General features: G+C 38.8%; 1 long non-coding RNA gene across 2 annotated transcripts; it reads left to right on the forward strand.

Annotated features, from left to right (window-relative positions):
• Positions 1-2,163: 2,163 nt before the first annotated feature.
• Positions 2,164-23,269, forward strand: LOC137944603 (uncharacterized). 2 transcript variants are annotated; one of them, XR_011110832.1, is made up of 3 exons: positions 2,164-2,479; positions 2,693-2,809; positions 23,154-23,269. It is a non-coding gene; the product is annotated as an uncharacterized lncRNA (long non-coding RNA). The 2 variants fall into 2 exon arrangements; XR_011110831.1 differs by having other exon boundaries at positions 2,747-2,809.
• Positions 23,270-24,915: the final 1,646 nt, after the last annotated feature.

The raw sequence follows: 24,915 nt of genomic DNA on the forward strand, positions 1-24,915 counted from the left end.
TAAAATTTTGAGATCGGTATGATAAGTTGATAGAATTGGTTTTATCAAGGTTGATGAATCTATCATAAGGATGAACAACGCAAGTGCAAAAGAGGCCAGACGTGGAGGCACTAGACAACATAACTTCCTTCTTCTCCTCCTCGAAGGCCTTCTTCTTCTTTCAGCAGCTCAAAGTCCTGTATAGGCGACCTCACTGTATATAGTTCCACACTGTTCTCTAGGAAATTAAACCTCTTCTGGACAACATATGCCAATGCTTGGATCACGAATATTCAGAAGAGATGCGAATAATCCAGATAACAAATAATAATCAACCAACTGATGATAATAGAATCAACATATTAAAATGAGAAGAAAAAACAACAGATTATCGGAGTAGAAGATTAAGGGAACAATGAATCGAGCAATTTGGAATTTTGAAAAAAAAAACATAGTTACGAGTCCTGAAAATCAATGATCTGATACCATGTTGATTTTCAGAACTCTATGGATTTACTCATGGAGAAAAGGAGAGGTGATATATTGGGGAGAAAATAGGAGGAAGAAAAAAGGTTATGGACTTGTGTCCTAACCCTCCCCCTGAGGCTCTATTTATATACGAATAAGATTATAATATTAAAATAATACCCCTGAAACTTAAAATAATTACATCAATGTCATCTTTATGAGATGACTCTTTATTTATCATCATGCCACCACTGTGAGGGCATGTGGACCTTCTCCTTGGTCTGAGGCTTGGTCCCATCTTCTACCTCTCTTAGATGTGTGAATTTTTCTTGGTCTCGTGAGCCTTCCTTAGCCGTGTGGGCTTGGGTTTATCTTCCGACATGTTAACTTGAACCTCAATATCACAACCCAAAGTTAAGCTAAACTCAAATATGATAATTTCAAAGTATAAGGAATAGGGTTCAACGAAAAAATACAGATTTCAAAATAAGAGTACTAAGTTTATTTTCCAAAACCCTCTTGTTGTGGCCTCTTTCTCTTAAATTTAAGATCTTAAATTGTTTAGAAGGCTTGAGGGAGCTTTAAATCACTTCAGTTCACCGTAACAATACTCGGTGAATAGTGTGAATTACAAATTCATTTAAATAATAAATTTTAAGAAACTAGTTCTAGTCATTTTTGTATGAAAATGACCTTTTGTCCTTTTACAAAAGAATGATCAAATCAAAAGTAAAAACTCTTGAAATAAAAATAAAATTTTGAATTGTTGATCATGATGGCAAATCATTTAAAATTTTTGGAGACCTTGGTCAAATCGAATTTGTAAATCATCCATGCAGTCTTTAGTAATTGCTCATTTCTGTTTCTTTAGTCCGTTAGGACAGTTAGCTAGATAGTTTATCAGTGAATCTTTTCTCTCTCTTATGTCTTTAGATACCGTTTGTCCAATTTACGGTCTTTTTGGTTGAACTTGTTTCCTCCTTTTTTATCTTCTAGTCTTCCTTGGGCTCATCGTTCAATGTTTGGGTGAAAGCTCTCTCTTTCCTAGTTGTTCTGACATTTGGCTTCATGAAATTAGGACGAATGGCTCATGCATCGCTTGATGTGTTGGGCGCTCTTTATATGTCCGCTAGTCTAGACAGATTTAGGCAGATTTTTCAAAAAGTTTTCTCTCTTGTTTGATGGAATGATTGTGAGGCATTTGGATGGTTCATCGCATTTGGATGGTTCATCTTTGATCCTGAGTTATTGTTCAGTAGTTTTTACGAGGGGCATTCAAATGTTCTTTGATTGATTGGACAAATATTCTACCAAATTTCTATTTGGGGCTTTTATTGGTATCTAAACTTACTCAATGCATATAATTAATTAATTAAATATTTATTAATATTAGAATTCACTTAATAAGGATATTATGACAAACATTATTATCTTGAGTATGAGTTGTGCCATAAAAACCGCCATCTACCACATAAAAGGGAAAAAGTGAAATGGGGAATGCAATGTTGAACTAGAGAGCATCAAAGTTAAAATAACCACTAGCGGTGAGATTTCAATTTTGGTCGCCCCACCAATCCCCTCTCAAAATCTCCATGTAAAGTCTATCTCCATGTAAAGTCTGCACGCAAGCACGCACGCACGCACGCACGCACGGTGTGGTAGGATGTAATGTGTCACGCCATATCTCCCTTTCAAAACATGGTTTTCTGACTCGTTAGATCGGATTTTAGATAAGGCGGGATTCAACTCTTCTATTCTGATCAAATCTCTTCCTACTCGCCCCGAATCTGTATCGTCAGACTAGCCAAGCCCAATTTCCACTCGATCAACTCTTTCATTTCCGAGTCAAAATCCGCAACTGCCCAGAACAGCTGCACTTCTCGTTTTCATTGGACCACCCATAATCCGACAGGCTTCTTCTTGCTTTTTGTATCTCCGAAGACCTAAACTAATCCACACCTCACAAAATACTAACCCATCCCTCCTAAAACGACGATTTCCCCTTCCACCGCGAGGCAAATCATGAGAGCAAGTAAGTCATTGTAATCACCAGAGGAAGCAGAAAATTCAATAAAGCATGTTAATTTATGTAGTATTCCTCATTTGCATGTTGTGTTCTGTCTTCAGCTCAGGCGAACCAATGATTTTGAAACTCTTCAAATCTCCTTGATTTCATTTCTACCGCTGCATTTCTGCTTATAAACTATCTTTGCATGTTTAGCTTTTTCCCCATCTATGCTTTCAGAGTTGAAGAATCTCCTTTGAGGAATCTATGTAGATTTGCTCTCCTCTTGCATAGGTTCTTCTGTTGGAGTCCAAAGGCGGAATCTCCAAAGAGCTTTATTGGTGGCTTTATCAAGAGGTATTTATCTGGCTTGACCTTTTTATTTGAGATTATTTCTGGTTTTTCTTAACTTATCATAACCCACTTGCGCTTTTCGAGCAATATTTGATACATGTTTGTTTGTTAAGACAATTTTTTTCTTACATCTTTTATGTCGAGGGGTCTTCCCTGATCTGCTTAGTTGGCTTTTTGCAATTTTATTTTATTTGTATTTCTACCTTTGAGGAATGAGTATTTGGTGGTGTACTGCCGCTGGATTTGGTTTTTATGCATGTTTCAGTTTTTGGTTCGATGGATAAAGGTTCTTTACAATTCAGGTTTTTCCTTGTGCTCATGGCACTGGAAGATAGACGTTGGCTACCCAATTTTTGAAGGTTGTATGTTGGAAGACTAAGCTGATTAATCTGGTCTATTTTCTGTCGCAGTTCTTGTATCTATGTTAGAATAAGGATAAATTGTGGTACATGCGGCAAATTTCTGTATCGTTTCTTGTGTTATTTTCACTGCAGTCTTCGGAAATGCTTGTAAATTTAACTTAATTCAAAGTATATTTTCTGGTTAAAATTTCAGATTAACTTGCCAGAATTTGGTATATTTTCTGTTATTTTTTATTTTCCTCTCTTTGAATGTTATATCGGTCAAAAGTGTTTGGGTATAATTATATTGGGTCAGCTATTGTTGCCTTACAGTTATTTTTTTACTTTGGTTATTTTCCATTTGGACTGGATTACTACCAATTTTTCCTCTCTTAGAATGCTATAGCAGTTAATGTTTGGGGTTAACTATATGGGATGGGCTATTATGTGATAGTAGTATTTTTTATTGTTATTTTTATCTTTTTCACTTTGATTACTACCAATTCTGTATAGCTAATCCATTGGGCAAGATTATTAATTAATTTCATAGTCATGACAATTGGAAAAAAAATTACATTTATAATTGGAGAGGAAAAGGATTTATAGCTCAGGGAAATTATGTATGGAAAGAAATTCATTGGTTTTATCAGTGATTGTCTGTAAAGAGTATCCAGAAGGGAATGCATGGCATCATCCCTGAAAAAGTAGCTGCTAGAAATGGACGAGAAAAACACTAAACATGGACTAACATTCTTAACAGATGTTGAACCCTTAATGACACCAATAAAAATCTCAAATTGTGTTACTCTGAACTTCACTTGATTCTTAGGTTAGGCTTCCACAAATAGGGCATTGGTTGTTTTTGAGGTGCCTCTTACTTTAAGAACCCTGTAGCTGTTTTATTCATAAAGCTGATTTTGTACATGCAATAAGCAACAGATTAAATGGTCAAGAAATTCAATATGAACTTGTTCCATCTAGATGGGAAAAGCATAAGTTCAGGTTGTCCTGTAAGTGACATGAACTGCATGGGCATTCATCGTCTTACAGCACGTGCTAAGTCTGGCACAGGTGTTCTAGTGGTTTAGAGGTGGCTATTGAAAATGAATCTCAAAATGGGAATTTTTTTGCATTTCTTTCAGACCCCTCTCTGTTAAGCTAGATTTTTTGTTTTCATTTAGAACTCCTTTCAGATATCTATATCAACTTTTCTTTCACTTGAACCATCCATCAAGCCCCTGCAAGTTGCTCTTTCCCATTGCTTTGATGGATTTGTTGCTCTCTGAATTAATCGCTCCAAAACTTTATATTTCATGGATTACAATACTAGATGAACTTTATCTCTTATTTACCTTTGAAGATGTGGTTCCTAAACTTTCAATTTTTCTTGTATAGTTATTAGAAGGCATCTTTAGAGCATGCACCTTTTTAAGGTTTCATGCATTTAGACCTTGTCTTTGGAATCTCATGTGGGATTTTCTCTCTTTTGGCTAACAAAGTTTCCAAAGATTAATCTCTTAAGTTAAGGGGGTATGATTTTTTAGACTTCTAAAAACAATATGTTTCTACATTATCTTTTTTTGTACAGTAAAGAATGGATGAATAAAGGCAAATTAAATATTAGATTTCTAGAAATAGTTATTGCAAATTTAAAAGTTTATATTTCTTTTTTTTTTAAGGAAATGTGTGAAATTTTATTCAAAAAGAGGATGATACAACATAGCGAGATGGGCCATCCTCCACAATGGGGCATTAGAGGGAAGAACCCCTTTTTGCATGATAGTTCGCCAAGTGATTGGCGGATTTGGGGGTGTGGGTCCATATACTATTTAAATGGGCAGTTATATTACAGATTTCAAAAAACATATCCCAGTGCTGCCCAAGGGGGGGGGGATTTTTTTTGCACACCAGTCAATGAAAACCTTAGAGTCACCTTCGATGATGAGGGGCACAATGAGATGGTCCCAGAAGATCAAGAGGCCCTGAAGCAGCCCCACAAGCTCCGCAGTAGTAGAATCAGATATACCCAGTGGGCCAGCAAAGGAATAGAGGAGCAACTATTTTTATCATGAATTACCCCACCAAAACCAGTGGGCCCAGGGCAGCCAATGACAATGCCATCGAAATTTATCTTGAAATGACCTAATAGGGGGACCACATTGTCATGATTGGGGCTCGATAAGGTCCCGTCATGGCAGCAATTAGATGCGAGTTCCCCCTGAAATCAAAGTTGCTAAGGTGAATGAAGTCCTTTGTCAGTAGCCATCGGAGACCTGACCAACAATGTTCTCCGCAAACACCTCAATTGGAGAGGTTTTGAATTGGAATTTCCGGTTATTCCTCTCTTTCCAGAGAGCCCAAGGGATGTGACCCACCAAACTTGATATGAGCATCTTTCTAAGCTTTGGAAGACGAGAGTTGGCGATGGATAGGATCATGGATGGCAGATTGTGGGGGATGCAAAATTGTATTCCGATCTGGTTGAGGAGATTGGCCCAAATGGCTTGAGTGAATTGGCAATGGAGGAGGACATGGGTGATAGATTCAAGGGAGTTGCGACAAAAGGGGGCAGGAAGGATCCTGCAGAGGAGTTCCTAGCCTAATGAGGGTATCAGATGTGAGGATTTTGTTTCTACAAGCACACCAGATAAAAAACTTTGTACAGGGCGGAGCAAGCAAGGACCAGGCTTTGGTAGCAACAAGGGCCCTCCAGATCAGGTTTGGTGACGAGTTGAATCGCCAAATCCACTTGATGAGGTAGGCTGAGTTGGTCATAGCAATGTCTTTGACACCGAGCCCACCTAGATGCATAGGTTGGCACACATCAGTCCACTTGACAAGATGATATTTTTTCTCACCGTTGGGCCCACCCCAAAGAAATCTCCTTTTGAGACCTTCTAGACGGTTTCTCACAGAGGCAGAACAATGAAAAAGGGATAGGTAATAACTGGGTATGCCATGCAGGCATGATTTTATGAGGGTGACTTTACTAGCCTTGGAGAGGAATTTACTCCGCCAGGTGGCCAGCTACCCCTCCATCCGCTCAACCACAAGGTGCTAGCTACTTTTGGAAGGGGTGAAGGAAGTCAACAGAAGGCCCAGATAGGTACATGGAGGGTTAGCAATTTTACAACCCAAGTGGTCAGCCATTGCAGCCAGGACATTCTGGTCAATGTTAAACCCGGAGATCGAGGACTTGGCCCAGCTAACTTTTTGTGCCTAGAAGAGTTTAAATTTCATTTATATTACTTTTTGTTTTTTTGAAAAGATGCTGATTTTTATTGAGAGAAAGCTCAAACGAGCAGATTACAAGGGGGAAAGCCTTCCCAAACAATGTGAGATTGCTGGGAGGTTCCAAATTTTGCCATCATTTATATTACTTTAAAAAAAATATTTTATATCAGTATCACAGTGATAAACTTTCATGTCCTCACGTACTCCTTTGATAAGCTTTTGCTGTTTGCTTTTTCATTTGGATGTCTTGATAAGTCTCATGTTATCTTGTAGGCCTTATCGCTGAGGTATCTGTTTCATGTACCCATTGCCAGGACAGTTAGGAGAAGTGCGACTTTTGAATTATTTTAATTGAACCTCATGAAGTAGATTGGTTTAGGAGATTGATAGCACCATCAAACTGAGAAAGAAAAGTTGTTGTCCCATCCTTTTATGTTAAGGAAGTAGAAGTTTATGTAACAAACACAAGAGATTTCAACCCCTTATTAGTCAGTACCTGAAGGCAACTTCTACTGCAATGTCAATGAATTATGAGTCTTTTTGTTCAGTTAAGCAAGCGGGTTGCTCATGCATGGCATTATATATAAAGCTTATGGTTGGCAATTATGAGGATAAATCCTCTTAATGCTTTTACCATTTGTTGAGTTGTGTCGAAATAAAAAATATTTTTTAAAGGTAAAATTTTGATCAAAAGAGAAGAGAGTTTTCTAAAGTAAAATAGTAAAAGATATTCTTAGTCATTGCAATGGCAAATTCTCATTTCTGCAGATAACCTGCTTCCCCAAGTACGTTTTATTTGGAAATTGGAAGGCACCTTGTACTATGAGGTCCAGTGTACTTATCTTTGAGTGGGTAAACTTAATTGTTACTACCATGCAACTTTAAACCCTAATTTATGCTTGTAGACTGTAAAGCTGTTTTTTATATTTTTAGATTACATTCATTTTAATTTTTTTTTTTTTAAATCACATGAAACTGAAGGGTCATTAGATCTTAGTTCTTCTAGGAGATTGCTGTGTCATTGCTCTGTGATTACATGGGATGTCATTTACTTCAGAACTTAGTCAGTCTGATCATTATCATAGACTCCAGGATGCAGATTGGATTCATTTTTTGGAGTTTCTATTAGTAGAAATGAGTTGATGTTTAACTATTTGGCCTTCTCGATAATCAATCAGTTCGGCACTTCCAGTATCTGCCCTTAGCTCTATGATTGGTATGATTATATGTAGAGTGAGAGTCAGAACATTGACTATTCCGCACAGCACATTATCATAGGCATTTAGATTACTGCAACTAACATAGGCAAACGCAAGAAATGGCTACTTCTCAGACTACATTACTCTATTTCCTTTTCAGTTATTGGTGCAAGTCCTGTAAAAAATGGTCAGAATGATGGAAACCATTTTCATGAGACTGAAAAAAATAAAAATAAAAAATAAATCTGAAAGCAACTAAGCAAAGTTCACTATAATCTTACAAAATATTTGGCTTGCTTTAAAATGCAGTGGTGTCTTCTTGGTTTTGTTGATATATGAAATCTTTAAGATAGTCACACATGGATCACAGATTGTATGATCCTATGCTTATCAGTTGGGAAGAAGCCTTCTAATTTGGCAGGTCATTTTCAAATGGACTTTGACCCCAACTTTAACATGGTATAAGATCAGGTATCTTTATGTAGGGTATGATTATATGTAGAGTGAGAGTCAGAACATTGACTATTCCGCACAGCACATTATCATAGGCATTTAGATTACTGCAACTAACATAGGCAAACGCAAGAAATGGCTACTTCTCAGACTACATTATTCTATTTCCTTTTCAGTTATTGGTGCAAGTCCTGTAAAAAATGGTCAGAATGATGGAAACCATTTTCATGAGACTGCAAAAAATAAAAATAAAAAATAAATCTGAAAGCAACTAAGCAAAGTTCACTATAATCGTACAAAATATTTGGCTTGCTTTAAAATGCGGTGGTGTCTTCTTGGTTTTGTTGATATCTGGAATCTTTAAGATAGTCACACATGGATCAAAGATTGAACGATCCTATGCTTATCAGTTGGGAAGAAGCTCCTAATTTGGCAGGTCATTTTCAAATGGACTTTGACCCCAACTTTAACAAGGTATAAGATCAGGTATCTTTATGTAGGGGTCTATCCAAAATTTTTCATATTAGGAGCGACAAACAGGCCTGCACATAAGAGGGAATGTTAAGAATTGTTCCATGTGGATTAAAGACTAGAAAGATCCTGTGCTTATTTAGTTAGGAAAGTGGCCTCCTAATTTGACTAGTCATTCTGGGATGGACCTTAACCCAACTTAACTAAAAAGATGCTGTGGATAAAATTTGGCAATTATCTAGAATTGTTGTACTTTCTCTTATTCAAGGGATGAGACATCTCTCTGATACTTGAGTGCTTTCTTATGTTAAAAAATAGATTCTTTAATCACCATTATGAGGAGTGCTTGAAGGTTCTGTTGTCATCAACAGTTTGTTTTCAATTTATCAATGTGCTCTCTCAGAATAAGGTTACTTAACCTTCCACAAAAGAATTAAATGGTCAAAGCAAAGTTCTAAGGACAGGGTCCAGCCAATCAATGAAACCAGATTGAACAGATCTGGAGCTGTCTGGGTCTTAAAAATTTCGAATCAACTTATTTCAACAAGAAAAAATAAAAATGAAAAGTTTGTTAAAAAAATAGAAAGTTCTACCCTGTTTATTCCAGTGTCCTGTAAAAAATCATTGAGTAACATGCAATTGGATTTGTTGGTTCCATAAGAATGTGGGTATGCGGTTGTGGTAGTACTTGTTTGTTCGCAATTTAGTGTTTATTCTTGTTTTAGTTTTGTTAGATTTGTTAAAGATTGAAACCAGCGAGTTTTGGAAATTTAAAATCCAAGAAAGTTTGACAGCCTAATATATCATATAATGAAAAACTGTTGAAGTGAAAGAGCTTTAGAGATGATGAGAATAGGCATGGCTACAGGTTGAATGACAGCTAGTTGGGTTGTGAATACCTAAGTAAATTGGACAAGCATGGTTAAAGGCTTTTTCATTAGAATCTAAAGGTTTCAATGTTAGCTTATCTTCAACAATACATGAGTTTTGGATACGCTAGCTCAGGATAATATGAGTCTACTGTAGGATCATGGTCATTCAATATACCAAAGTGTCATTTGCTGTTATTTAGGCTCAACCACGTAAAAGGATTGGGAAGCTGAGGGATACAATTAGCTGATCTGAACATGGTTGGGATATAACCTTGGAGATTGATTATTGTGTTTCTCATCATGTTATGTTTTTTATATAAAGTAGCTCTCTGTCTATTGTATCCTAAAACCACAATATACCTCTGTTAATGCTTGCTCGATCACTGGTTGTGTGTTGTGGCAAACTTCTGAATCACTTGTAATTTGATTCTTACATTCATGATTCATTTATCATTTGGTAGTGGTAAGAATTATTGTTGTGGTAACATTTTCCTTGTTAAATAAAGTTCAAATGTCTAACTTGGTTGCTGCTATAGAACTAGATTATGTCCAAATGTTTTGCAAGATAGCACTAATAGAATACCTTGTTTGAAGTATTAAGAATAGTGATTTGGTAGATATTTGGGAGCAAAAATGTTCCAAGGGCCCCCCATACCTGTTTATACTGTAGGCCATGACAATTGTGATTAATAATGTGGGCTTAAATCAAGTGTCAGGCTCAAAGTGATGCAGCATGATGACTGTTCGGCCAACTTGATGAGGCACGATCAAGCTCACTCTGGAAATTGAGAGTGAAGAAGAAGAAACAGTGAGAGAAAGAGGAGAAAGAGATTGAAGAGAAGGAAAATATCTGCAAATCAATGTTATGCCTACTATCTTACAACCATTAAGTAACAAAGCAAAACCTAATTTCATAATTCAAAATATGATAAAATCTGTAACCAACTCCTAAAATCATGGAAAAATAAAATAAAAGGAAATTATTAACTATCTATTAAAACAAATAAGCACCACCCAGCCACAATGTGGTGGGTCTAGCTGTGGCCTGATGTCTCGAGGTGTACACTCGTGTAATTGGCGGCATACGATAGGTGTCCTCACCAACTTTCCTCAAGTGTGCGAAACTCGACCCTGTCGAGTATGACTCCTCTTGGCTTTGATAATACTTCAACAAATTAGGGTCCAACAATGCAGTGTGTCGCGTGAAATCCAAGTGTAGTTTGAATCCGAACGTGTTGCCCAACGTACTACGGAACGTTGAACCTCACCACATCTAAAATAGCATTAATATGGTCTTTTGTGCCGGTGCGATAGGGAGAGGAGCAGGATCTAGAGGGGCATCAGAAGAGGAAAGGGGTGTTGTGTTTGTCAATGTGGAGGAGTCAGAAGGTGTAATACAAAAAGGGTCATTAGGAATGGTAGGGTGCACCCTATAGGCTATCAAGTCTTCACTGTTAAAAGTGAAGCTAATTCCTAAGTCAAGTGGCAAGTCAACAACATAAGCATTAGGACCTACCCTTCTCAACACATTAAAAGGTCCTGCACTATGAGTTGGCAACTTTCAAGTAGGTTTCGGAGGAAACCGCTCAGGTCAAACTCGAACCATGACATAATCACCCAGATTAAATTGTTTTTCTTGTTTATGCACATCTACCTTAGGTTTGTATTGGGCATTACTTGCTTGAATGCATTTAGTGACTTCAACATGCAGTTCCTGAACCCTACATGCAAATGAGGTGGCCTAGCATGAGGAGACATGGGTATGAGATCTAAAGGTTTCTGAGGTTGGAAACCATGGACAACTTGAAATTGCCTTATGCTTATCGACCCATGAGTAGCTGGAAGAATTAAATCCCAAGTTCGGTGGTGATCACCAACGAGGCATGGAAGTAATTTTCCAAGCTTTGCTTAACAACTTCAGTTTGGCCATCAGTTTGGCTAGCAGTTTGAGAGTGGTAAGCGGTAGAGAACTTCAATAGTGTACCCACCAAGTGCCAAAGAGTTTTCTAAAAATAACTCATAAAGCAAACATCCCTACCAGAAACTATGGTTTGAGGAAGACCATATAGCTTGACAATCTCATCAAAGAAAAGTCGAGTAACTTTGGAAGTGTTAGAAGTTTTGGTACATGGGATAAACCGAGCCATCTTGAAGAAACGGTCCACATCAATGAAGATAGAATCGTGTTTCCGAAAAGTACAAGGAAGGCCTAAAACAAAATCGATGTTGGGGTCTTGCCATGGGCATGTAGAAACTAGTAGAGGGATATACAATCCTATGTTTTATTTCTTGTGTTTGGCCAATTGACATGTCCTACATTGTCCCACCAATTTTGCAACATCCCTTTTTTAAATTGTGCCAGTAAAATCGGCACGCTACCTCCTCAATGGTCTTGGTGCACCCAAAATGTCCCCCTAGCCATCCACACGAATTTCCCAAATTAAAAAGTCTCTCACTGACATACAAGGAACGCATAACTTGTCGGTCGAGGACAAGTCAACCAATCTTGATGTGGAAGTCATTGAAGGTACGACACTGCCCCTCTCTCAATTTAGTATAATGTCACCAAAGTCCGGACACGAGGCATAATGTTTTGAGCTTTTCAAAACCAGTAACCTGAACACTCACGATGGACAACAAACTAACTCTACAACTCGGGCATTTGCCACCTTATTTCATTGCTTGACTTTTGCTTCACGACAAAAGAGTACTCTTGCAGGTACTTGACACATCGACCATGCCTATGGTTAAGTTTATTCTGGGAGTTGAGATAGCAAAGGGCCTCATGATCTGAGTACAAAACAAACTCTTGTGCTAGTAGATAATGACACTAGTTTCTCAAAATTTTTACTATTCTTTGTCATAGGTTTAGTATTTTTGTTTGGCATCATTAAGTTTTCCATTGAAATATGCAACTAGATGTTGCTCCAGACTAAGTACTCCACCTCCACCTACACCTACACCTACACTTGATGCATTACATTCGATTTCAAACACTTTAGAAAAGTCAAGTAACCTCATAACAGGTGGCATTGTAATATGGTGTTTTATTTCTTTGAAAGCACGTGAGACAACTTTTGACCATGAGAACTTTCCTTTCTTCTTGCAATCTATGATAGGAGACATGATGGTGCTGAATCCCCTAATGAATCATAGGTAGAAAGTGTCAAGACCATGAAAAGTACGAACCTCATAGAGAGTAGAGGGTTTTGGTCACTTGACGATTGCCTTAACTTTTGGGGGGTCGACAACAATATTAGTAGAAGTCATCACAAAACCTGAGAAGACCACATTATCAGTCAAGAAGGAACACTTCTGGAGATTGGCATAAAGATTCTCCTTCCTGAATGTTTGACAAACTTGGGTGTGATTAAAATTCTTCATGTGGAGCGCTTGCCGAAGTAAGATTCTCATGAGTGATGCGCTTAGTAGAAGGGGGCACCCAGCTATTGACCCCCTCTGTACCCTATGCAGCAGTGAAGCAGAAACTATCAGTCATATTCTCCTACATTACCTGTTTGCATGGTATGTGTGGATCTCTGTTCTAGGCAAAATGGGGCTGCAACTCTGCATATCAACTGATCTGATCTCTTTCAGCAAGTCGATAGTTGGCCTACCCCTCCCGGGTCTTGGGAAAATGATGTTATCTGCCTGTGCCAGTTTCATACCATGGGGGCTATGGAATGAACGCAACCGAGGTTCGAGGCTAAAAGTGAATCGGAGGTAAGAGTAGTGGAAAGGGTGTCGGGGCAAATATCTTTTTGGCTCATTACTAAGAAGGCTTTTTCCTCCTTCAAAGGAACCTCTATTTGGGAAAATTGGTATATCTTGGCTGGGATGCACATTGGGATCAAGGCTCCAGTAATGCAGGAATGGGCCCCAGCTGGATACCTCAAGCTGAACTTTGATGGCTCTTTTCTCGGCAACCCGGGGATTGCTGGTTATGGGGGAATTATTTCGGATTCATCTGGTAATCAATGTTTTTCTTATGCTGGTCCGTTAGGCATTTCTGATTCTACAACGGTTGAGCTCTATGGCTTACTCAATGGGCTTCGCATTTTCAGAGACAATTGTAGTGGTCCCATTCACATTGAAGGAGATTCAAAGGTGGTCATTGGTTGGTGTGAACGTGCTTCCCCTCCTCCGTGGCGCCACTGGGATATCTTTCGGGAGATTTTAGATATTACCTCACTTAACACTTGTATTTGGTCTCACTTTCCGAGATCTGCAAATTCGGCAGCAGATGTGCTTGCCAAGAAGGGAGCGTCCCTGCAATCTCTGGTTGTGAGGGAGCTGCTCCCTCTTCCTTTGTAACTTTCTTATTTATACATAAATACATCTTTATCAAAATAAAAAAACAAACTTGGGTGAGATGGTCAAGGTGTTGGTATTTTGTCTAGTTGTATTTGAGGATATCATCAAAATAAAGCACCAAAAACTTGCAAAGGAATGGTCGAAGCACCTGCGCCATCATCTGCATAAAAGTGTTGGGTGCATTTGATTGTCCAAATGATAGGACCATCCACTCATAAAGCCCATCCTTAGTCTTAAAAACAGTTTTTCACTTATCATTTGGGCAAATCCGAATTTGATGGTAATCGTTTCTGAGGTCTATCTTCAAAAATATGGTAACACCCATCACTATGTCTATCATATTATCCAACCAAGGAATCAGGAAACGATAGTTCACAATGATCTTGTGGATGGCCCTACTATTCATACACATCCTCCAAGTACCATCCTTCTTCGGATGAGTAGGGCCGATACTGCACAATGACTAAGCTCTCCCCGATGAACCTTGTTGATTTTCGGGATTCCATAGGTAATGAGATTAAGCAAAGGAGAGAAGGAAGAAGGGAGAAGAAGAAGAGGATAGAGTGTGATACACGTCCAACAGAGAAAAGAGAGAAGAATATGCGAGGGAAAAAGGGGGCAGAAATTAGAGTCTTGGACTTAATCCAAACCCTCCCATAAGGTATATTTATAGGTATCAAAACTACCCATATTACAAGTATACCCTTCACCCTAATAAGAGTGAAGAAGACACAAGAAATTTAAACTAATTACATTAGTACCACCCTAATTACATTATATCTTCCAACACTCCCCTCAAGCTAGAAGGTAATGGCAGTGATCCCAGCTTGAACCAAATAACATAGATGTAGTAATAAGTTCCTCCATCACGGTGTCTCAAGGATAAGTACGACAGTGGGTACAAACTCTAAGAGGGTATAAATGGGTGATAAAACATAAGTTGAGACCAACCTTAAAGGATTTCGAACAAATATAGTGATAATAATCACTAGAGTGAGTAATGTCTGTCATTCACAAGACGACGATAAAAGACCCATGGGTACCAATAAAAAGTCTCAATGGACTTAAAATATATATATATATATATATATAAACCAACTCAACACACAAGAGGTTGGCCCAAAGGGGTATATGAGAGTCAAATAAAGGATGGTAGGAGAAAGGCTGCCAAATAACCAATGTGTAATGGGTAATGAGGAAGATATGATGCTAAGGTCACCATGTGATTTATTTTTCTAAGAAATTCAAATTCTGCATTAGACAAACCAATGTTGACAACAGTCTACAAATAATGAACTAAAGGCAAGCAACCGAGGAGTTTTTCTTTAGAAATAATGTCTCAATCAAAGAGACACTATAGCAGCAGTGGAAATGGGTCAAGGAGCCTCCTTGCAATCTCTTGCTGTCAGGAGTTAGCTCCTTTTTGCTCTCTTAATAAAATCACATTTCATCAAAAAAAGAAAATCGTAGTAGTATAGCAGTAGATAACCGGTAAATAATGAAAGTCCTTAAGAGTAATAAGGACACATGAAATAATCCGTCGCGAGTCTATTAGTAAATAAGTTGCACAAAATAGTATGTAGGAATCGAGTAATAATCCAAGATAATAATTCAGTTGGAGATAGAGAACCAAGTCAAATAGTAGACTAATTTAACTGAGTCGCAGATGAAATATGTATAGAACTCGGAACCCAAACACGTATAACTGAGGCAAAAAATAAGTGGGCCGAGTCAAGTTGACCCGGTAGAGTTGACTCCGTCATGAACAGAACAAGTAAGTAGCCTCGGGTTGCTGGGTTAACTCGACCCGGTTCGGGTTGCTTGGCAGGCGCTCGACCCGGCTTTCCATTAAATCAAGTTTCCTAACTTAGGAAACTTGATATTCAGCAACAATGTCGTCTTCCCCATGCAGCAGAGATGTTGGTTTGCCGTCCAGAAATGGCAACACGGTGGGATCAATCAGCCTGCTTCGTCCTCCCAAAGTAGCAACCAAGATCAATTCCGAATTGATGGAAGATTACGGGAGTTTCTGAAGCTAGCAAAATTACGCAGCAGGAGCAGAGACAACAATGAAAACAGAAACTTCCCAGTTGAAGCAGAGAACCGACGGCTTGGTAGAATATCTATTACAGAGGGATTTGCTGTCTGAGTTTCCTCAGCAGATCGAAACCTTGGCATAACGGCAAGGCAGCACCTAAGTTGGCAATTTAATTCTGAAAAATCATCGTCTTCCTCCCTGACGCCAAACAGAGCGGGACAGCAGCTTCCAGAAATGGCAACCACGGCAGAGACAGCTCTGTGACTTCCAAAAAAATAGCAGCAACGATAGAAATAAGATCTTATCCAGCGGGTCCAGCAGAGTAATCAGCAAGAAAATAACCAGAGGAGACCATAGGAGTTTCCGGAAATCAATCGGCAACAGCAGCGGAGAAAAAATCTCATGACACTTGTAATACGACAAACCAGGCTTAAAATCAGCAACACAGTGACGGAACAAAATCCCTTCAATTCAGCAACTGGCCGAGATAGTTTCGGCTTGCCAGCGGAGAAGCAATTCCAGCCAGTAACATTTGACTTAGATAAATGTCGTAGAGGTAAGCATGATAGAGTCTACCATGGAGTTCACCATGTTGGCCAAAATAATAAAGAAGATACCGTAGTTCAACTACTGCAAATATTCTCAAAACAAAAAGGAGAGCAATATACGGAACCGACAGTCTTGTTTCTTATCTTAGCATCAAACTGAAACATTCACTAACTCAATCAGCAAGACTTTCCAGAATAATATCTAGAATAATAGCAGCGTGTTTTCTGGATTTACATCAACGTGAAATATTGCCAGCTTTGCTTGGTCTTCCGTGACTGAAACGGAAACTTTCCAAACAGAAAAGAAATCACCTATCAATACAGCAATTGCTTGACGATAACTCTTCTAAATTAATGGAAGTCTTTATCCCGAGATATTAACTGTTTTTCTGTGAACGACTTCATCAAGCCGTGAGTTTTGAACAGATAACAATGGTATACTAGTTTGCAGCAATCTTTCCTAATAGAAGGGCTTGTCAAGAGAAGACAGCGAAACAGGTGGAGGTGCTCAAGAAATAACAAAGAGGATTCAGAATCAAGGTTGACACAGCAGTACCGAAGCAGCAGCCATGGAAGCCACCAGCAAACCCATTCTCTTCATCGGAAAAAAATCCCAGACAGTCAAATTTGCTTCTGTCGTGACTTAGAACATTACCAGACCCAACAAACTAATGGAAGCTGTTCCTGGCTACTGTTACTCAGAATTCTGAACCTCTGCTATTCAAGAACAATGGCTATCGTGTAGCAGTAGTCTTTAACAAAACCATTGTTTAACGGAAATAACCACCTCTCATACTGCTTCTTTTACAGCAGCAGCAATCCTCCAATCTGAATTCTAGAACAGGGGAACAAAAGTTTTGGAATGAAGAGAAGAAAAAAAAAAAACTTACCATCCGAATAGAATGATGATGGCTGAGTTCAGTGATCGTCTTTTTCCCTCCATGGAGAGTTCCTTTGATTTCTTGGAACAAAAAAATTTCGTGAGCAGTGTAATGAGGCACGCAGCAGAAAGCCTTATACTGATATGGGTTCTCCTCTTAAAACAAAGAAAAGAGCATCGGCCAATCGATCAACCACCAAACACCATCTGAATTTTTTTCAGAGAGAATCACTCATTCACCGAGCAACATCTAACAAAAACTGGGTAGAGACCAAAATCAATCACCGCTCTGATACCATGTTGATAATGAGATTAAACAATGGAGAGAAGGAAGAAGGGAGAAGAAGAAGAGAGGATAAGAGTATGATACACATCCAACAGAGAAAAGAGAGAAGAATACGTGAGGGAAAAAGGAGGCAGAAATTAGGGTCTTGGACTTAATCTAAACCCTCCCCCATAAGGTATATTATAGGTATCAAAATTACCAATATTACAAGTATACCCTTAACCCTAATAAGAGTGAAGAAGAGACAGGAAATTTAAACTAATTACATTAGTACGACCCTAATTACATCAAATCTTCGAACAAACCCTTTTTGGAGGAACTCGTACAACTACCGTTATAATTCTCTGTGCTCAAAGGGGTTCATTTGGTAATCCGGTAGGTTTGGCAATGTAGCTCCTGGAACCAAGTCTATGGCATGCTGGACATCACACATGGGTGGTAGTGTATCTGGAAGATCCTGGGAAAAGTCATCTTGAAATTCTTGTAATATAGCTCAACCTCTAGTGGTAGATTCATTGGGGAATTCAAGGGTGACTTGCGGGCTATCACAGTAAAGACAACGGACTCATGCGGTATTTCATGCTTCAAGTCCTTGGGTTGTAACGGGAGGCCCCCCTAGTTTGTATTTTTTCTATGTTAATACTTTATCACTTTTATAAACAAAAAAGTCCTTGGGACTCATGAGGTACAAGTTTTTATTTTGGGAGCGTTCTTGTCCCTTACCTTGTTCAACAGGCTTCGATGGCAAGGGTTTGAGGTGGATAGTCTTTCCTTGAAACATGAAGGAGCAAATGTTAGAGCGTCTGTGAATGGTGACATCCAGGTCCTGGAGCCAAGGTCTGCCCAAAATAATATGGCCCACATCCCTAGTGATCACATCACACCAGATGTCTTCTTTGTACTCGAGGAATTGAATGGGGGTCAAGACACCTATCATTGATTGAAATAGAAATATCATTAACCCATGAAACTTGATATGGTTTGGGGCGTGGGGCTGCATTAAGGCCAAGGTGGGCAACAGCGGGGGATGAAACGCCATTGATGCAACTAGCACTACTAGTGATGGTTTTGCAACCCTTATCCCCACACTTGATGTAGTTATGAAAGATAGTGGTCCTGCATAGTCATCGGACTCCCTAGGTTGAGCCAACAGACGCCGCATAATGTTCAACCTTTGGATGGAGGTCAAGGTGGGCCTGATGCAACCCAAAGTAGCCGTGCTATCCTCACATGTCTCATCTAAGAGACCGAAATCAACAGGGTCAGGTTTGTACTCCAAACTTTCCTGAACCTTTTGTCAATACTCTTGATCTTTGATGAGAAGCACCCTAGTCCTACAGTTGGATGCAATGTGCCCAAATCCTTGATACTTGGGACATTGGATCCTAGAATTGAGTTGTGGCACTTCCTTTCCCATTCCTGTGGTAGGGGCTGTCAAGCACCTAGCCAATACAACCGAAAAGGCTGACCTGTTAGGTGTGGAAAGCATAGCCTACTTAACCCTGATAAGAGTGAACGGAACCACTCGGACAACCACCCCGCCCATTCTCTACCGCCTCTCACGGGAGAACCCAGGACATGGCGTGCCCAACTCTGATACCATGTCAAACACCTAGCCAATACAACCAAAAAGGCCGACTTGTTAGGTGCAGAAAGCATAGCCTACTTAACCTTGATAAGAGTGGACAGAACCACTCTGACAGGGGCTTCTAAATTGCAATTCACTCTTTGAGGGGGTGGACCTAGGATAGACTTACCTGAAACTTGAGAGTTGAGGTGGGGGACCTAAAGGGCATATTACGGGTGTTTGGCCCACATGTTTGCTGAATTTAGAAGCCAACTAGTAATAGTGGGCAAGTGTGTGTAGGCATCTTCAATCGTCGCTACACCCCGAAGCATCAGCTCACGCCTAAGTTCGTCATTGAGGCCCGTTCGAAACCTACTCAAAGTGATCACCTCGTCTTCTATTACAAAGCATACCATTCTAAACTGATTGAATTGGGCTATGTACTCGACAACAGACTTACTTCTTTGCCTAGGATTATGCCATTGGTCTAAAAGAGTGCTCTTATAGTAGGGAGGGAGGTATTTTTGCTTGTAACTTGAGTTTCATTTCCTCACAATGGGTAATAGGTGGTTTGCGTCTCCTCACAGTATCCTTCTCAACATTTTTCCTAAAAGTTTAGTGCTTGTCAATTTCATTTTTGCAAATCGAACCTTCTTGTCCTCAGATACATCGTACCACAAAAAAAATCTATCCATCTCACGAACCTTCTTGTCCTCAGATACATCGTACCACAAAAAAAATCTATACATCTCACGAACCCACATGGAGAGCACCCATGGATCCAAATGACAATCATATGTGGGGGCCTTCACCTTAATGTGTTATAGTTTATTGTCATCAGGCCCCTTCATGACAGGGGATGTAGGAAGTATGGTTTCTAGTAGGAGGCAAGGCTTAATGGCGTGTGTGAGCAACCTCTTCATCCTCAGTATCATAACTTCTAGGAGACCTAGCTTCTAGAGGACTTTTCGAGGACTGAATTTCTAGGCAATGAGTCTATCAATGATGGTACCTAGATGTTCCAGGATTTGTTTGTGTGTATCATCCTTGTTTTTCTAAATGGAAGACAAAGTGATGCCTGACATTATGCGTCCATTGCACAATTGTGTTTACTTCTAAATTCTAGCTATCAAGGCTCATAACAAACTCAATGCACTTTAGGAGTTGATTTTTTTTTATTTGTTTGTTTTTTGTGACTAGTCAAGGCTCAAATCATTAAAGTTGCAAAACAACTAAGGTAATGGAAAGAGCTACCCTCATGCAATGATGTGGATTGCACATACTAGTCAAGCCCTAAAGTTAATACTAAAAAATGACTACACAAGTATATCACAATCAAACAAATGAAAGATTTTTATTTGTTTTTTTTTTTTAAACCGACAATGTATCTTGAAGTCAAATAAGGCTTAACAAGAAAAGAAATTAACTACCAGCACAAAATAAATATTTGACGCTATTTTAAAAAAGCAATGCAATGCCAAAAGGAAGAGATGGAATGATGTAACTTTGTATACCGGTTGGGGTTGACCGAGTTGACGTTCGTGGGTAGATGGAGAGAAAGTATTGACACGTCAAGCAGTTTTGTTTTTTTCACATATGCGAACTTCGCACATATGGCTCATGCACGTGTGAGTAGGCATGTGTGCGTCACACGTGTGAAGGTCGTCGTCTTCATCTAGTCCCATAGTGAAGAATTGTGTTTGGGTTACTACAGGTTTGTCTTCGGTAGTGGTGCGGCGAGTGAAAGCCGTCGTAAATGACGGTGGTTGGTTGACAATGATGGCATAGGGAAGGGTTAGTGTTGATTTTGGCCGACACGACCTTTTGCAACTATCACATTGTCGATTTGTTTGGTTGGCTGATCAGTAATGGTAATGGACGCTTGGAATGCTTACTGGAGGAGTTGTGATCGACTTATGATGTTGTTCACTGTTGCATCTGGTGTCGATGTGAACAGCTTTGCTGTTTCATGGCTGGCAGTTCCAGACAGAGAGAAGAAGTCAGGAGACGATGGATACAAACGGAAAGATGCTGGAGGCATTGTATGATGGGCAACGAGGGTTCCTGTCAACGGAGAATGGTCCACAGTAGGAGGAAGGGGATCATTTAGCACTAATGCCAAATTGACACGACACGATGACAACTCTGCTAACTTGATGAGGTATGATGAAGCTTGCTCTGGAAATTGAGAGTGAAGAATCAGAATCAGAGAGAGAAAGAGGAGAGAAGGAGAAAGAGATTGAGGTGAAGGAAAAATTCTGCAAATCAATGTTATTTCATCCAATCTCGTGGAGCCATTAAATAACAAACAAGACCTAACTTTATAATTCAAAAGATGATAAAATATGAAAGGAAATTATAAACTATCCCCTAAAACATATAATCGCCACCCAGCCACAATGTGGTGGGTCCAGCCGTAGCCCTACGCTTCTGAGTGTACACTCATGTAATTGGTGGCATACGATGGGTGTCCCCACCATAAGTTCTATATATCTTGTCTCAATTATCATGATGTATTTCCAATCCAAATCTAATATATAACCCAGTGGTGTATTTTGTTTATAGATGATTTAGCATTTGTTGTCTAATGTTAGGTGGCATTAGCAGGAAGCTATAAACATGGATGCTTCCCTTAGAATTAAAAGTCTTCAAAGATGGCTGAAGTAAGGCATCAATGTATGAGTTGCAAATTTTTAGTTGAAAAATTCAAGGGACCTCATCTGTAAGCTCAAACTTTTTTTTTACTAGGCTTGATCACTCAAGTATGAGGAGACTTAAGGAGAATGGTAATATAGGATAGATGCTGTGTGGCTCAATAAGAGATTAGTGACTTAAGAGGCCCCGAGGCTAGTGTATGAGGAGGGGGTGAGCAAACTGTTATGACCCCTTATAGCAGCAGGTAGTGAGCCTATGCGTGAGAGTTTGGGTGTGAACAAGAAGCAGAAAGAAAACGAGAAGGGAAGAGAGTTAAGAGAACGACAGCAAAGAGGAACCCTCTAAATTATCTTCTATTTATAAAACAGCAACTTACGAGATAATCATAATCAAACTTGAACTTCTTTACTTGAAACTTTCCTAAATTAGACTCTTGTAACTCCAACAACTTAATGGGCTCCTCTAATTGAAAGTTTATTAAACTGGATTCTCCTTATTCCAGCAACTTATTTCTGAACTAAAGTCCTTTAATAGCTAGGACTTCCCAACTCTCCTAAATCACTAGGAACCCATTAGGAACTTGTGCACCTGATTTGGACCTCCCTTCTCATGTCACTTAATTAAAAAAATTCCCCCTTTGTACCAAAAAAACCCCTAAATTACATCCTATGCCCTTCAACCTGAACATTAGTTTAATGTTTGGTAAACTGGGAAAGACAATATGAATGTATGAGAAAAAGGCTATGAAATCACACCGATAGAAGAGAAAATAAAAGCAAGTTATTTGAGATGATTCAAGCACATTCAGTAAAGACTCAGTAGTGCACTGGTTGGAAGGGTTTCATCAGTTTAGGTTACAAAAATTATAGAGGCCAAAAATATCTTGTACCGATGTAGTGGAAAATAAGACTAGTAGGCTAATTTAGTGAATAAACTATTCTGAAGCACAATGGATGAGGTTTTTGTTACTGACTTCGTGGTAGTAGGGACAAGGCTACAATGATTGTATTGGCAAGAAAACGATACATATATGTTCTTTCTTGTGGGGGGATGTTGCAATAGAATTTCAAGTAGCTTAATTATGACATGCTTGTTTCCCATTTTTATAATGACCTTTCCACAAGCATGTAAAGGTTAGGTTTATGTAAGTTTTAGGTCCAGATCTTGCTGTTATCATTATTTTTTTATCTTAATATCCATAAAAGATCTAACCATTAGATCTTGCATATTTGGTGATACTAAGATCAGCACATGCGGTCAGTTCATCTTTTTTACTAATTTGTGAGTTTTATTGAGAACACAATGTGAATAGGATCTATGTTTCCGGTTTTGCGTTGTTTTTAATGTTTTTCATCTTTGAAGCCATTCCAATATAAAAAAAAAAAGTTTTCGTATTGCTTTCGATATTCTTTTAGTGGTTATCTTCTAATAAATCAAATATTTATTTTCGAGTCTGATGTCTGGAGTATAATGTTGAAATTTCTGACAGGAAGAAACCAAGCATGGTGACTGGATGAGTTATTTCAGGATTTTCAACTTCACAGAATTAAAACAGTTTAATGACTTGGCGTTTGTAGAGCCGTTGTAATTGCTTGACACCATGGATAATGTATATGGAGAAGTCCAAGTAAGATTACCATTTTCTTTTTTGAAAAGTGTACATATTTTTGTTATCATTATCATTTTTCTTGTAAGAGCTCCAAGATTTTGCAGGATGAAGTGAATGTAGTGGGATTTGAAGTTCCAAGGTCTCCAGAATCAAGCTACAACAATCCCTTTCCTGCAACAGAAGATGAAGCACGGGACCCACCAGCTGTCCCTCCTCACTTGCAGCACACATTGCTGAGCGTTCCAACAAGTAGAGATGCTTCAAGCACCCTCCCTCTACCACAGAATGTAATTCTGAACCATCTATATATAGAAAATCACGAGAGTCCACGATCAGTTGTGGCCCTGGGGATCACACATCGTTTCCGGTCCAAATTCGTTACAGTTGTCCTGTATAAACCAATCCAAAGTAGGGGAACGTAGGTGGACTCTCCTCTCATATAAGCTATTTAGATAGGAAATGTTTGTGAGCATTTGTGATGGAAGGGTAGTAAATGCAGTGAGGGATACATTGCTATGAAGCTGCTAGGCTTTTCTGGCAAATATCAGAAAGTGATACATTTACAGAAACATGGTTTGGTAGGATCACTGACAATGTACATCCCTCGTAAAAAAAAATAAAAAATGACAGCTTTAGAGTTGCTACTTCGAAGGTTGGGGATTGGAACCAATCGTTCCTTCTTAACTAAATGAAAAGAAAAGCTGATCCTATATACCAATATATCAAATATAGATTAGTAGTGATGTAATTCGATTTGAGAAATAGAGTATAATTGCTTATGCAAACGAGAAATAATCTCTTTACGTAGGATTATGCAAACTGTCATGTAGTAGCTTAAGAGATTTTGTAAACTGTGTTTCAGTGCTAGAAAAATACAGGAACGTTGCTTTGTAAGCTGCCTTTTCTTAGCAACGGCCGCAGTAGAGAAACATCTGAATTTTGACGAAAGTGAAGACTTCTTGTCCATCATTCACATTAGGGTCCCCATAAGTGCCTTCTTGAAATGCTCTTCTTGCATGTAGCTTTCTTTAAAATCTTATTATTGTCATTTAGATTTCTGAGGACCAGTTAGTAAGTCCAACATTAATCAATGGAAGTACTGTACAGGAGTTACTGGACTTTATTCGGTCAAAGAAAAATATCTAGTTTGTTCTATATTTCATTCCATTTGTGCCAAAATCCTTACATGTTTTTTACTACTATTAAAGTAATCCATTCGAACAATAGTTGAGAGTATGCGTCTCTTAACTCCTTTTGTAATTGGAATGATATAATACTCCAAGTATATTGTGCCCACACTACATAACAAAACAAACAAAGTAGCTGAACGAAAAATTGGCATTTGTTGGAAGTTACTAGTCTTATTATTGTCAATAAATTCACTTCAATACTATTGGCCGTACCTAATCCTCACTGCTTGTTACTTGATCAATGAAACATCAAACATGAGTTCTTTCCAAACACTATATCCTTTGTTATTCCACCATGAGTGTTTGAGTGTGTATATTCCACCACGATTGTTTGAATGTGTATGCTTAATTTTAGTGTGTGCCTCCTAGTACGAATAAGTTTACTACTAGGGACTCTAAGTGTGTTTTTCTTGGGCACTCTAGACATAAGAAAATATATATTTGCAATCTCC

Source organism: Aristolochia californica, unplaced genomic scaffold (genome assembly GCF_029961685.1).
Source record: "Aristolochia californica isolate CCGP_79_NKW_82.1479 unplaced genomic scaffold, dmAriCali1.0.hap1 SCAF_11, whole genome shotgun sequence".
Lineage (NCBI taxonomy): Eukaryota > Viridiplantae > Streptophyta > Magnoliopsida > Piperales > Aristolochiaceae > Aristolochia > Aristolochia californica.